At 40.7% G+C, this 13,484-nt stretch overlaps 1 protein-coding gene across 3 annotated transcripts in view; it reads right to left on the bottom strand.

The window, feature by feature from the left end:
* Positions 1-13,484, bottom strand: part of LOC107033502 (spermatogenesis-associated protein 31D4) — a 145,240-nt gene that overhangs the window by 104,722 nt on the left and 27,034 nt on the right. The gene's annotated exons all lie outside the window — the stretch shown is intronic.

Raw genomic sequence — 13,484 nt, 5'->3', positions numbered from 1 at the left:
TGATTTTCTCCCTGAAATTTAAGATTTCACATTTACTATTGTTATGGTTCATGTGCTTTCATCATCTCTTCCCAGTTTATTAAGATTTTCTCTAACTTTTGATCCTATTGTGTTGCCCGCAGATTTGATAAACTTGACCTTTAAGTCCTTATCCAAGTGACTGACAAAGCTGTGACTAAAAAGGGACCAAGGACACAAAGCCCCGTGACACATCAGGGGGCCTTCATCCAGGTTTTACATCTATTCCCACTTTTCATCGGCTGTTTAATGAGTTGTGAATGGAACTCCTGCACTGACATCTGACACACATCCCTTCATCCTTCCACAAGAACATCCTAAGAGAGAAACCAGGCTGACAGACTGGTGCCCAGCATCCCCACATCCATTTGCCCAGTGACTCCAACAAATAAGAAAATGGTATTTGCCATGATTTTGTGGATTTATACTGGCTCTTGATGCTCATTTTCCTCTCTAATTATCTAAGTCATCTCTTTGATAATCTGTAATATTTCTTTTCCTCCTTCTTCTTTGTGGTAGGCCAAATGATGCCCCTCCCCCCAAGTATGTCCCAGTCTAACCTCAGAACCTGTGAATCTGTTACTTTACATGGCAAAGGATGCGGATGTGATTAAGGTTAGGGATCCTGACATGAAGAGATAATCCTGGATTAACCAGGTGGGCCCAATCTAATCACACAGGCATTCAAGGCAGAGAACATCTTTGCTAGGTGTGGTCAGAGGAAGATCAAGTTCTCCAATAACAAGAGAAGTGCCAGAGGGGTGCGATGCTGCTGGTTGTGAATACGGAGAAAGGATGCCACAAACCAAAGAATGTAAGTAGCCTCTAGAAACTGGAAAAACCAGAAAACAGCTACTACTCTGGAGTCTCCCCAAAGCACCACAGCTCTGCCAAAACCTTGGTTTTAGCCAAGTGAGACCTATGCTGGACTTCCAACCTTGAGAACTGTAAGACAGTATACTTGTGTTAAGCCACTAAGTGTATGGTAATTTGTTACAGCTACCATAAAAAACTAATAGCCCCTCCTCTTCCTATATTATAAATACATACTTAGAGTTGACATAAATTTTTCTTCAAATACACTTTTGGCCAATTGGGGCTTAATTTGTCCAACGCAATAGGAGACCAGAGTAAGTTTAGTGAAATGAAAGCAATCGTCAGTTAATCTCCTAATAACAAATGATTCTTATCTCTTTATTAACGCAGGTAACAATGAAATGTCTCCATAGCAAAATTGTGTTAGAATCCTTATAATCACCATGACTATGTAACTATATCTCTTAAAAAAAAAAAAAACAAAAAACTCAAGTTCTTATGGTCTTTACCTCCCTTGCACCTCTGATGGAATTCAATAAAATTAGGCATGGTTTTACTGAATGTATTCTACCCTTACAGCATGTATAATAATGTTATTATGGAAACTACATTTGTGAGCTGGAGCCTCTCACTTAAGAGTTTTGTGACTTTCAATAGTCATTTCTCTTTCTCTGTATCTCAGGTTTCATACCTAGAAAAACAAGCACATTAGATGGGATCATCTCTAAAGTCTCTTTCTTCCTCTAAATTGTCATGTTCCATCACAGTACAGATCCAAAAAAAAAAAAAAAGGAAGAAGTTCCTGTTTCTTTGCTGAAGGATAAACTGATTGAAGTACACTACTTCAATCCTTTGTTCACGCCAGTTCCTCTACATGAAATGCACCCTTCTTCTCCTTTATTTTCTCTCAACACTTGTATCTCTAGCTAGTAAGATCCTACTCTGCTTTCAAGTTCTAAATCAAATGCCACTTCTTGTGCAAACTTCCTTGATCACAGCATCCGGAGCTGATCCTGCTCTCCTGTGAAACGCTACAGCACTCATTGCCTGGAGGCTTATCAGTCTGAGTTATTATTCTTTTCTCTTGCAACATCTTGCCACTCCAACTGGACTACAGCTTCTCCAGGAAGGGGACCAAGCCCCTTGATGTTTCCTAGTAGCAGGTGTTGGGTAAATACCCTGCCTTCTCACCTATCATAACGGAAGTGATGCCTTACTCGTTTTAAAGCCCACTTCTTTCTGTCTTCAGACTCCATCCCTCTTGCGTCTCACAGACTTGGTGACATCCATTATCCCCATCTCTCTTTTTCCTTCAACTTCAACTTCTTTTCTAGCTTCAGTCAATCAGCTCAACTATATTCCATTAAAAAAAAAAATCCTCCCTCATCTCCATGTCCAACCTGAGCTACATCCTTGGATCTCTCACAGCCACGTGTCATGAAGGAGTGGAGCTGTTCACATTTATTGCCTCAACTTCTTCCTCTCTCATGCCTCTCTCTGTCCACTCCAGGCGGATTTCCACCCCATCATTCCAACAAAATATACTTCTCCCAAGGTCACCAATGTCTTCTAAGTCACCACAGCCAAGAGACACTTACATATTTATCTTCCAGGCAGCAGTTTATACTGTTGACTCTGACCTCCTTTTTGAAACACTGTCTTCCAGCATCTTCCATGATATTACTCTTCTTTCTGCCTAGATGTTCCTTAGGTCTCCATTGCCAGCTTACCCTCTATTATTCACCTCTCAAATACTACAATTCCTTAGAGTTATGTCCTAGACACAACTTGGTCTACAAGGTCCCCCTAGATTCCTTCCATCCCCAAGGCTCCAACTGTCATGAAAAAGCAAATCAGACAAGTAAGGCCTTTGCTCTCCAGACATTTATATCCCAGTTGTAAAACAAACAAACAAACAAACAAAAGACAATAAACAAATTATAAAATAACTTCATATAGTGAGAAACTAGACTTAAAGAATGTCCACATAGAGATCATACAACAATAATATTAAAATCAAGTTGCTGATCAACAAATATAGGACTCAAAATTCAAGCCAACAATCTTAATCTAATGGGACACATGCAGATGGCCACTCTACTGGTGACCTGAATGTGGCACTCCCCATGATGTGCAGGCTCCTCTGAGTCCAGTGTGTCGACCACACACTGTGTAATGACTCAATGCTTCCACCTCTTGTCTCCATTTAAACTACGCAGAGCCATCCTCCATACATCCTGTGATGAAGTCATCTGGCCTTCACTTGGTGAGAACGCAACCTTCATGTATTAACTGCCTGTGTGTGTGTGCGCGCACGCGCATATTTTCCAAATCATTTGTCTCCAGCAATTCAAGTGGCACTCCCTGGCACCAACAAAATCTCAAACACAGACAAAAATGCAGGTCCTGAAAGCACATGGTAGCTCTCTATTAAGCTGATCATCCAAAGGAACCAAAATATGTTGATAGTCATTTATTATTACCATCAAAATGAACACACAAAATTAAATTCTTGCAGAGAACTCAAGGCCCCTTGAAAATACAACTGCAGACTTCAAGGATCCTCAGACCCTAATTTGAGGACTGTGGATGACGAGAAAGGTCCTTGACTTAAAATCAAAAATTGTGGATACACATTCCAGTCCTGACATTTCTAATGAGTGGGTCTCAGCTATTTATTTTATAGATTTGTTAGAAAGATTAAATAAAACCGCAGTAATATGACTATTAATGAAATCATGTTGACAGCATGTTAGAAGATGCCTTAGCCAGGTTTCCTAGAAAACAAGGGATGAGAGGAAGCAGTGGGCTAACACTTAACAAGGAGTGGTATCCCGGGGAAGCAGAAGAGGAAAGAAAAGCAGAAAGGTCATAGTCATTATTTTGTAATAACTTTTAATGGAGATAATCTATTAAAATATTGAATTGCCATGCTGCACACCTGAAACTAATATTGTAAATCAACTATACTTCAATTAAAAAAAAAAGCTGAAAGCTTTGCTGTTCAGCAATCATTGTGGATAGGAATCCTGCAATCTTTTTTGCCCTGTCAGGTGTTCAGGTTACAGTTAGAAAATACTAGCCTACAATCCTGCATTTCATTCAGATACTTGGTTACACTATTTTAAAAATAAACCCCAATTCTCCTCCCTTTCCCCAAATTCTTCCTATAAATAGAAAGCACAGAACCTTTTACTCCTAAAGACCATTTGGGGGGCTTGTTTTAGTACAGTCTGATGCCGTGATTATGGTCATGTTTACATGGAAGTATATTTGCTGAAATGAGCTGCCTGATTTGATAGGCAAAACTTGATAAATGCGAACACACAAACATGCCTGCAAACATGTAAAGCAAACCTCTTATACGAATGGCCCCAATCAAGGCAAAGTTCTGTTAAATTCAATAAGTAACACGGATTTTAGAAAAGGCTAAAAAGTAAAACATCTGAAGTAGCTAATTGCCCTTGGTTCACCAGGAACGTTAATCTTATTTAACCAGCAAAGGATAACCACAGGGAAGAATATCAGAAGGTCTGCTCTGTGTCCCATCATTTTTCCCCCTAGCCATTTTGCAATTTTCCCTTCTCACTTCCAGGCTCCGTGCCTATTTTTAGACATTCAATAACACCTAGTATAAGCCACTGCATGTTAGGCATGAATTAATGAACACTAATATCTAAGCTGCTGGCAACATATCGTGGCAGGGAGAGTCAGGGAGATGGGTGGTGCGGAGGAGGGCCATTTCATGCTTAAGATGACACTGAGGAGCTGAGGAAAGGAGCCATCTATTTATGTGCTCCCCAGACACCAGTCAAGAGGAGGTGCACCTCGCTGAAGGGGCTTCAAATATTCCACCCACCATCAGCACCTGGAGAGGGAGCCACCTCAGCAGATGACAGTGGATCCCCGTGAGAGTATATGGGGAGAACCCACTCAGGCCAAGGGGCCACAGTGAACATGGCTGTTCCAGCAGACTGGCAGAGGCAAAGCTCAGAAATAAGAGCCCCAAGGCAAATAGTGGACGTCAAAGAAGACAAAAACAATGGAGAACATGCAGGAGAGAATCTGGTCCAGAGGAGCACAGAAAATTCCCTCAGCCACATGAATCTGCAGGGGTCACTGCTTCTTTCAGGAGGAGGAACCAGAGGTGAACATAAAAACTCACTCAAGTCTCTTACACAATAGTGTGTGTAAATACGAGTGTAAACTATGTATTTGGTTTTCTTTAGAAATGTGAATCCAGTCATTCTCAATATTTTGTCTTCTTTGGAGTCCTATGTTAAAGTGAATGAACGAATGAATGAATGAATCCTATAGTTCTTACCATATATATGTATCTGGGTTAAGTTTTTAATTTCTGGCTTTTATCAAAACTCTGGTTGCCAAGATGGTCAAAATCAGATCAAGAATCCTTTACAGACCTATGTGCAAGTATATTACATATATTCATAGTAGGTATTCGCTATTTTGTTTGACTAGAACCTCCTCTTCTCCTTCCAAGAAAGAAACTCCCTTCTTGGAACTGCTCCTTTCCACCCTCCAAACATGTGGTTCAAGAGGGTTGGGCCACCGCATTCTGAGATAACCCCACCCACTGACACAATTGACTGGACCAGGCTGGGGTCCCTGAGTCAAGCCAGGGCAATCAGCACATTCCCTAAAATTTTTCTATCTGGAATTGAGAAATAAAGTCAGTGCCCCTTAGGTGTTCTAACTGACAATCGTGAAACTCAAGATCTACACTGAGAGAGAAGGACCTGGACAACCAGGAGGAACAGAGATGAAGACTGAGGAGGAAAATCCTGGGAGCACTTCAGCTCCTAATTTTACTGTTTTGTATTAAATTTCTGCCTGTTTCCTTGTCTTTCCCGCAGACTGACTTCTAATCCTGCCTTCGGTTACTTAAAATATCCCAATATCCTGCCAATAAATCCTCTCTTTTTCCTAGCCAAGTTCAACTTGCATTTTGGTTGCCAACAACCAAGGGAACCCTGAGTAATAAAACAATACATTAATGTCTCACTCCTCAAAGGATGGACATGAAAATGTACAATAGCTAAAGGTCTAATAGCTGAGAGGTGGTGATTCCCAGTTACAACTCTCTCTCAGCTACCTCGTGGTAGGTGGCTTGCCACAAGCTTAATCTCAAGAATTAGGCTGATATCAAAGTGAGAAAAAAAAACTCTCCACATTGTTACACCACACTAATGAAAGGGCAATTGCTCTAAGAGACAGTAGGAAACAGCAAGGATTTTCAGAGAGGTCTTTTTTCATTGTTTAAAAAATATTATTATATATATTTTTTAAATCCTTTGCTTCTGAAGCCTCTGCTCCACAGGCAGTGCAGCTGGGAAGCCACGGGTGGTCCCTTCCTCACTCCCCAGGATGGCCAGAGATGACTCGTCTCTTGGTCACTGCCCCTAACTAAGTAGGGTCCCAGGCTCGGGGAAATCAAAGGAGTTATTTTTACAAAACAGGAGGTTTTTTTGCCTGCTGTGCAGAGACCATCTAGGATGTCTGGCTGGAGCTGGGAACGTCTGAAACAACTAGCAGGAAGGCAACGGCATGGAAGACCCCTCTGCTGGGCTCTTGCCTGCCTCTCACCACCAAGCCTACATTCAGATGAGAGCAGAGACAGCAGTGCCCATCTGGTTCAGAACAGCCTTTGAATCTTCCCTGGGGGACAGATCTGGGAAGCAGACAGTTTTTGTTTGTTTGACTGGTGGTGGTGGTGGCGGCAGTGGTTGGTGTTTTTAGCAAAACCTAAGACAACACAGTGCCACATGAACAACTCCCACCCCGTCAGTGATTGGGAGGTAAAGAGAACAGAGCACGACCCAAGGTGAACAAAGACAATTTAAGACTTGATCTGCCTAGCAACCCCCTGCCCTGGCCCCCAACCCAGCTCCAAACGACACAGAGACAACTCTACAATGACTGGGTTGGTGGGACAAGTGCCACCCTACCACCTGCTGATGCCCATGCAGCAGACTATTATTTTAAAAAAGAAAATCTGAAATCCTCACCGCCTCCAGCCCAACCACAGGCCCCCCACCTGCCCCTCACTAGCCCCTACACAACAGTCCCTCCCTGTCTGTTTGTGGGGAGGAACTGTGAAAGCACTGCCACTAAGTGATTGGCCCCCCTTCTTTCTCCTTTCTCCTGGGCATTCGCGGCAGTCTGAAGACCAGCCTGCTGTTAGCCAAGCGAACTCTAGAGGGTTGGATTTTTAGTATTATGTGTGTGTGTGGTCCTTAACAAAAGAAGTGCCCAGAAAGAATGCCCTTCACAAGCAAGGCTAATTTTTCAATGTGTCACTGAGGTAGCAGAGTGAGGATTATGATTATTTTTTTATCATTAAAAATAATTCTGCCGAGTATGAAAATCAGTGACGCTGTTTTACAACTTGAGTTGTAGTCAGATCTACCGTTGATTACTTTCCACTGTTTTTCAGCCCTTAATCAAAGATTTCGCAGCTTTTGGGTGGAATCCTGTGGGTTAGTCTACCCACTGTCTGGACTGTATGGAGTCAGGTGTGCACTGGTCCCTGTAAAGCAGTCTCCTGGGGAGACAACAGCAATGCTAAAATTGTTTCACGTATTTCTGGTCCTCCCGCAACACGCCTCCAGAAAGAGCATGTGCTTTAGCATGAACCAGGCCTGGGTTTGAATTCTCACTTTACCACTCACATGCTGTCTTGTCTGGTAATTCACTCCTCAGCCTCTGCTTTCACCTGTAAAAGAAGGTTACTAATACCTACTTTCAGGGTGGTTGACAGATTTAAAGACGATGGTTGATGAGAAGCACTGGTATAGCTTTGGAAATATATATCACCAGTGGTTACTATCTTGGTTTTCCAGATTTTTAACGTGGCCAAAATTTATCTAAATTTTTACTTAATTCTGAGCCTATCCCTGTGGGAAAGGTGACTGAGTTGGGGCAATACTGGCTTTGATCAGACACAAAGTCAACCTCTTATGTAAAATGGGCTGCTTTGGTTGTATTACTTGAAAATTAGTTCTAAAAAAGAATAAAATAATGCCCTTTGCAGCAACATGGATGGACCTGGAGATTGTCATACTAAGTGAAATAAGCCAGAAAGAGAAAGAAAAAGACCATATGATATTACTTACATGTGGAATCTAAAAAAAAAAAAAACACAAATGAACTTATTAACAAAACAGAAACAGACTCAGACATAGAAAACAAATGTATGGTTACCAGGGGGGAAGAGAGAGTGGAGGGATAAATTGGGAGTTTAGGTTTTGCAGATACAAGCGACTGTATATAAAATAGATAAACAACAAATTTCTACTGTATAGCAATGGGAAGTATATTCAATACCTTGTAATAGCTTATAATGAAAAAGCATATGAAAAGGAATATATATATATATATACACACAATTGAATCACTATGCTGTACACCAGAAATTAATACAACATTGTAAATCAATTATACTTCAATTAAAGAAAAAGAAAAAAAAGACACTGATTCTAAATAAACTGCCAAAGAGAATTTCCAAAAGTGGTGGCATGGCCTCCCATGGCAATTGTCGGCTTCCACTTCAAGTCTGCACAGCTTCATCTGCTATTGTCCCTTACCCCACCTAGAGTCTCAGGTGCACAGTCGGTCCCAACCAAGGCCGCTTGGCTTACTATCCATCTGGAGGCCTAACATTTCTGGTGTCACATTTATAGGGGCTGGGCTCCTGAACTGGCCCTGCAATCACGCTGCTGACAGTGGGACCAAGTGCCCAAGAATGACACATGTTACCTTCTTAAGAAGCTGCTCTTGCCCTCCTTCCCATATTGACCCAGTTTCAGCCAGACTCTTCCCAACTCCCAGTCCTGAGAAGTTAACTTGCTGAGCACTCTCTCTTCCTCCAGACCTCCCTTGTGCACACACTGACTCTCCTGCCATTTGAAACAGGTCCCGCCCTACACGGGAGAATCCCTGCAAGGAAATGTAGTCGAGTTCCTTTTCTGTAAGCAGTAGAATCAGACTCTGGCTGGTTTCAACAGAGAAGTAATTTATTAAAGGATATGGGGACTTGACAGGGGATCAGGGAAAGCTGGACAACCAGGCTCAAAGAATGGGAAAGAATAAGACAATGGCCAGGACCACAGTCCAACTCCTGCCAGAGCCCTTCTGGTGAGGACGCTGCTGCCACCACCAGTGAATGCTGGACCGCGTGGCTTGAGCTACTACCTCAGCACTGCGAATCAGATGCTGACCTGCTCCCGGCAGCTGCCACTACATCCCCCGGAGGGATTCTCCACTGTGCCTGCTCTTTTTGCGTAAATGGCTTCAACCTCAAAGTCTGAAAGAGGGCGATTTGACTGGTTTATCCCAGGTTATATGTCAAAGACTTAGCTTCAAGGGAGGCTGGGAAAGTATCTGGCATTTTCAGTTTTTATCACAGGTGGGCAAAAGACAAGTAGCCATTACAGGTGTATGATAGCTAATTTTCCACAATAACTAAATATCCATGATAACTAATTACCCATGTGGTGTCCATTTTGAAGAGGACATCCCTTCTAGTGCAGTAAGCTTAGGCACCCGGGGACTGTTGAAATTTGGAACACTTTCCTGGAAAGTCTTAAAAGAGGTTACACCTTTAGCTTCAGAAATTTCACTTCTCAGCCTCTATAATTAGCATATAATGTGAAACAGACTAAGATTTCTTCAAAAATCAGAAATAGATAAATATACCAGGAAGATAGCCATGCTCACAATCGGTGGAAGATATAAAAATATTTGTTATTTTTTCATTTCTACATTCTGTGTTTTTCAGATTATTATTATAAATGGGATGTATTGACTGTATTTCTTATATATATATTAAAGGATAACCTTTAAAATGTCTGTTTCATTTCCTTACAGTCACTCTTGATATAACTGTGCATCAATTAAGTTAGCTTACTCTAGATTCTGAGAGACCAAGAGCCACACAGTCAAATGCAATTGACCCACACAGTTATAAAAGTCACCTTATGAACAATTGCGAGTATCTGAGTATAGACTGGGTATTAGATGATATTAGGTGATTATTGGGGAGAATATATGCTAAAGTCACAATGTCCATAATTTAATTTTAAAAGATGAGCAAAAATGTGTTAAGGAAATATGGCAAAATATTAAGGAGAGACACATGAAATATTAAATAGAGTGAGAATAATCAGATAGAAAAAAGTAAAGAATGATAATAAAAAAAGGGTGCAAATATTAATCAGAAGAAACACATACAGCTATATTAGTATCAAAGCAGACTTTGAAGCAGAAAGTATCCCTAGAGGCAAATAGGGACACTTCATTATGAGAAAAAGGTTACATTCACAAGACAGAGTATTCTAAATTTGTATGCACCTAATAACTTTGCCTCCAAAAAATATATATAGCAAAAACTGAAGAAAGAAATGAATTCATACTTTAAGTGAGAATTTTTTTTAACACACCTCTCTTGGGAAATAGTAGAGTAAGCAAACAGTCAAGCGAAAAATAAGCAAATCAGTAAATAACAGATGATTTGAACAAGATTAACACATAATGTAACTGATATACAAGAACCATTCCTACCAACAGCTACAGAAAACATTTCCATCTTCAAGTGCACCTGGAGCACTTACAAAACTGATGTATGCTGGACAGCAAAGCAGGTCTCAGCTACTTTCACAAGACTGAAATCTTTCAGCACCTGTTCCCTGGACACCACAGAATTATGCTAAAATGTCAACATGAACAGAAGTATAGATATCATTAGCAACAAGTTAACTAGAAAGTTCACAAATATTTGGAAATTAAGAAATACAACTCTAAATATCTTGTGATGCTAAGAAGAAATCACAAAAGAAACTAGAAACTGCCTCAGACTGAATTATAAAGAATAAGTCATCCCCTCAAAGATGTTTTCTGCTACTCTAGTTTGCAAAACAAAAGAAGTCAGTTTTTGTTTAAAATAGTAATAATTTTCTTATTGAAAAAAAAAAAAACCAGGACCAGGTGAAAAATATCTAGGTCAACAACAATTCAAAACACAAGAGCCAATTTTTGGATGAGCCTTTAATTTGCCCAATGCTATACAATGCTAGGAAGGAAGTTAGTCCAGCTGAAGGGTTCAAATGCATTTTTAATATGCATGTGATGGTGTTAATGCAGATTCATTAACTGGCACTTCTCTCTGTTAGGGCAAAGTGCAAGAAATAACTAAAGCATTCTGGCTGAGTAACAACACACGACAGTACAGGAAATGTCACCCAATGCAGATAAAAGATGACAGATGAGGGGCTGTAGGTCTAAAATAGACTCAAAGAACTTTAAACTAAGCACTTCAGTAACCTACACCATAAGGAAAGAGTCCCTTGGTCAGGTCTTTGGAAAGGAGACATTTGGTGTCTGTTCCAGGCTGCAAATTTTCAGCAAAAGAAGTCTGTTCTACAATCAGAACTCCTAATTTGAGCTCCCCTACTGATTACGCAGTGTCCTTGGGCGAAGCATGAAGCACAGCTGATCTTCGTGAAAGAGGGTGTATATCAAACATAATAATGAATGTGGATGTGCTTTGTAAACTGTAAAGGGCTGCATAAATGTTAATGATTACTGTGTCGTAGCACCATCCCAGCTGAACTTTTATGGAGGTCACTGCATAAGCACAAACACTCTTGGAAGGTTTTAGAAGTCATCACTTAAAAACTGGATATTCCTCTCTTCTGGACTATACCACTTCCCTGGCCCTTTTCAAATTCTCTCTCCCTTCCTTACACATTACTGCTGTAGGAACGGTAACAGTGGTGGTGAACTGAGCATATAACAATGCGGCAGACTCTGTGTGGTGTACTCTACACATATTATTCCTAATCTTTCATTCTTACAGTAACCCTGCAAGGTAGAGATTTTTCAGATTTCTCACGGAAGGACATCTGGCACAGAGAATTGGTGGCACTGAAGCCTGGGGTGGGGGTGAGAAGGGTGGCAAGGATGAGGGATAGTATAAAAGAGCCTCAGTTTTACACAAATAGTGAGGAGTGGAGCAGAGGGACAAACATGCACATTTCAGTGACTGTCTTCTCTGGTCTTTTGCAGAGAGCTCAATTACTATGTTAGTTAATTTGGTCAAGTTGCTAGAGAGAACAGAATCTGCACTCAAATCCAGGCCTCTGCTAGCAAACTCACGCTTTTTCTACTATATTTCAATGTATTGTATAATGTAAATTTGAATTTATTTCTGTTTCTTAATCATAAGCATAAATGATCTTTCTAGAAAACTTCAACTGGAGACACAATTCCACCAGTAAAATATTTTTGCCAAGAACTTTTAACATGAATCTAATCAAACGTACCTTCTAGATTACAATAAATACAGGGAATACAGAGATAAGTCATATGATACCATAAGGGAACAGAGATATCCAGAATGCTGAATGTTCTATAAGACAAGGTGCTTGGACTTTGCACAAAAGTCAATGTCATTAAAAAAAGAAATGTCATTTATAAAGGACAATTCTACATTAAAAGAGACTGAGGTATGAAAACCAAACAAAATGTCTGAACCTGGATGGGTAAACCCAGATTTGGTGAAGAGAGCAATAAAAGACATTCTTGGGAATAATTAAAGAAATCTGGGGGGAGGGTATAGCTCAAGTGGTAGAGCACACGCTTAGCATGCCTGAGGTCCTGGGTTCAATCCCTGGAATCTCCTCTAAAAATATATAAAGAGACCTAACTACTTCCCCATCAAAATTTAAAAAAAAAAGAAAGAAATCTGAATATGGAACAGGCATTATATAATTCTATAGGATTGGTGCTAATTTGGGGGTGGGGGTTCACCTAAGTTAGCTGTGGTAAAAGTATTATGGTTACTTAAGAGAGTACACTGATTATTGGAGATGTACATTCAATTACTTAGAGGTGAAGCATAGTGTCTGCAACTCTTAAATGGTTTAGGAAAATGTGTGTGTGTATACACATGTATACATATCTGTGTATATACACACAGAGAGAGAGAAAAATGTTAACAGTTGGTAAATCTAGGGGATACAGATGTTCAAGGTACTGTTCATTCAGGCTCTCTAAATGTTTCACAGTTTTTATGGAAAAAAAGATACAGATAAAAAGATTATTAGCTCCATAAATGCAAGACTGAGACATTCTTGTTTATCATTCTATCCCAAGGCCTCGATATAATGGCTGACTCATGGAAGGTGCTATAAGTAATTGTTGGAAGGAAAAATAAGACCAGGAAGGGGGGGAAGAAGGGAAGGAGGCAGATGAGGAAGAGAAGAGGAAGGGATGGAGGAAAGAAGGCCACCCTCGCGCCATCACCCAGGCACTCCCAGCACGAGTGAGGTGCTGTATGTCCTCCAGGACTTTCTTCACCACACGGACAAATCCATTTTTTAAAGTGTTGCATTTGTAGAATCAAGTTTTAGAACCACAAGCACCCTGGAGATCATTCACACTCTAACACAGCTGAAGAAACTGAAGCCCAAAGGCAAAGTGACTAAGGTCATCTGGCAGGTCAGTGACTGAGTCGCAGTCCTTGTCCCATGACCAAGGCTCTTTCCTTCACACCACACTGTCTGGCTCCCACCTGTGGCAAAACTCTTAATCTACCTGTTATTAATTTAAATGTAACCCCTACAAGAGCTGGA

The sequence above is a fragment of the Vicugna pacos genome, chromosome 4, assembly GCF_048564905.1.
Source record: "Vicugna pacos chromosome 4, VicPac4, whole genome shotgun sequence".
In the NCBI taxonomy this organism is placed as follows: Eukaryota; Metazoa; Chordata; class Mammalia; order Artiodactyla; family Camelidae; genus Vicugna; species Vicugna pacos.
Note: the sequence above shows the minus strand (reverse complement) of the source record. Positions and strands in the feature narration are given on the sequence as shown.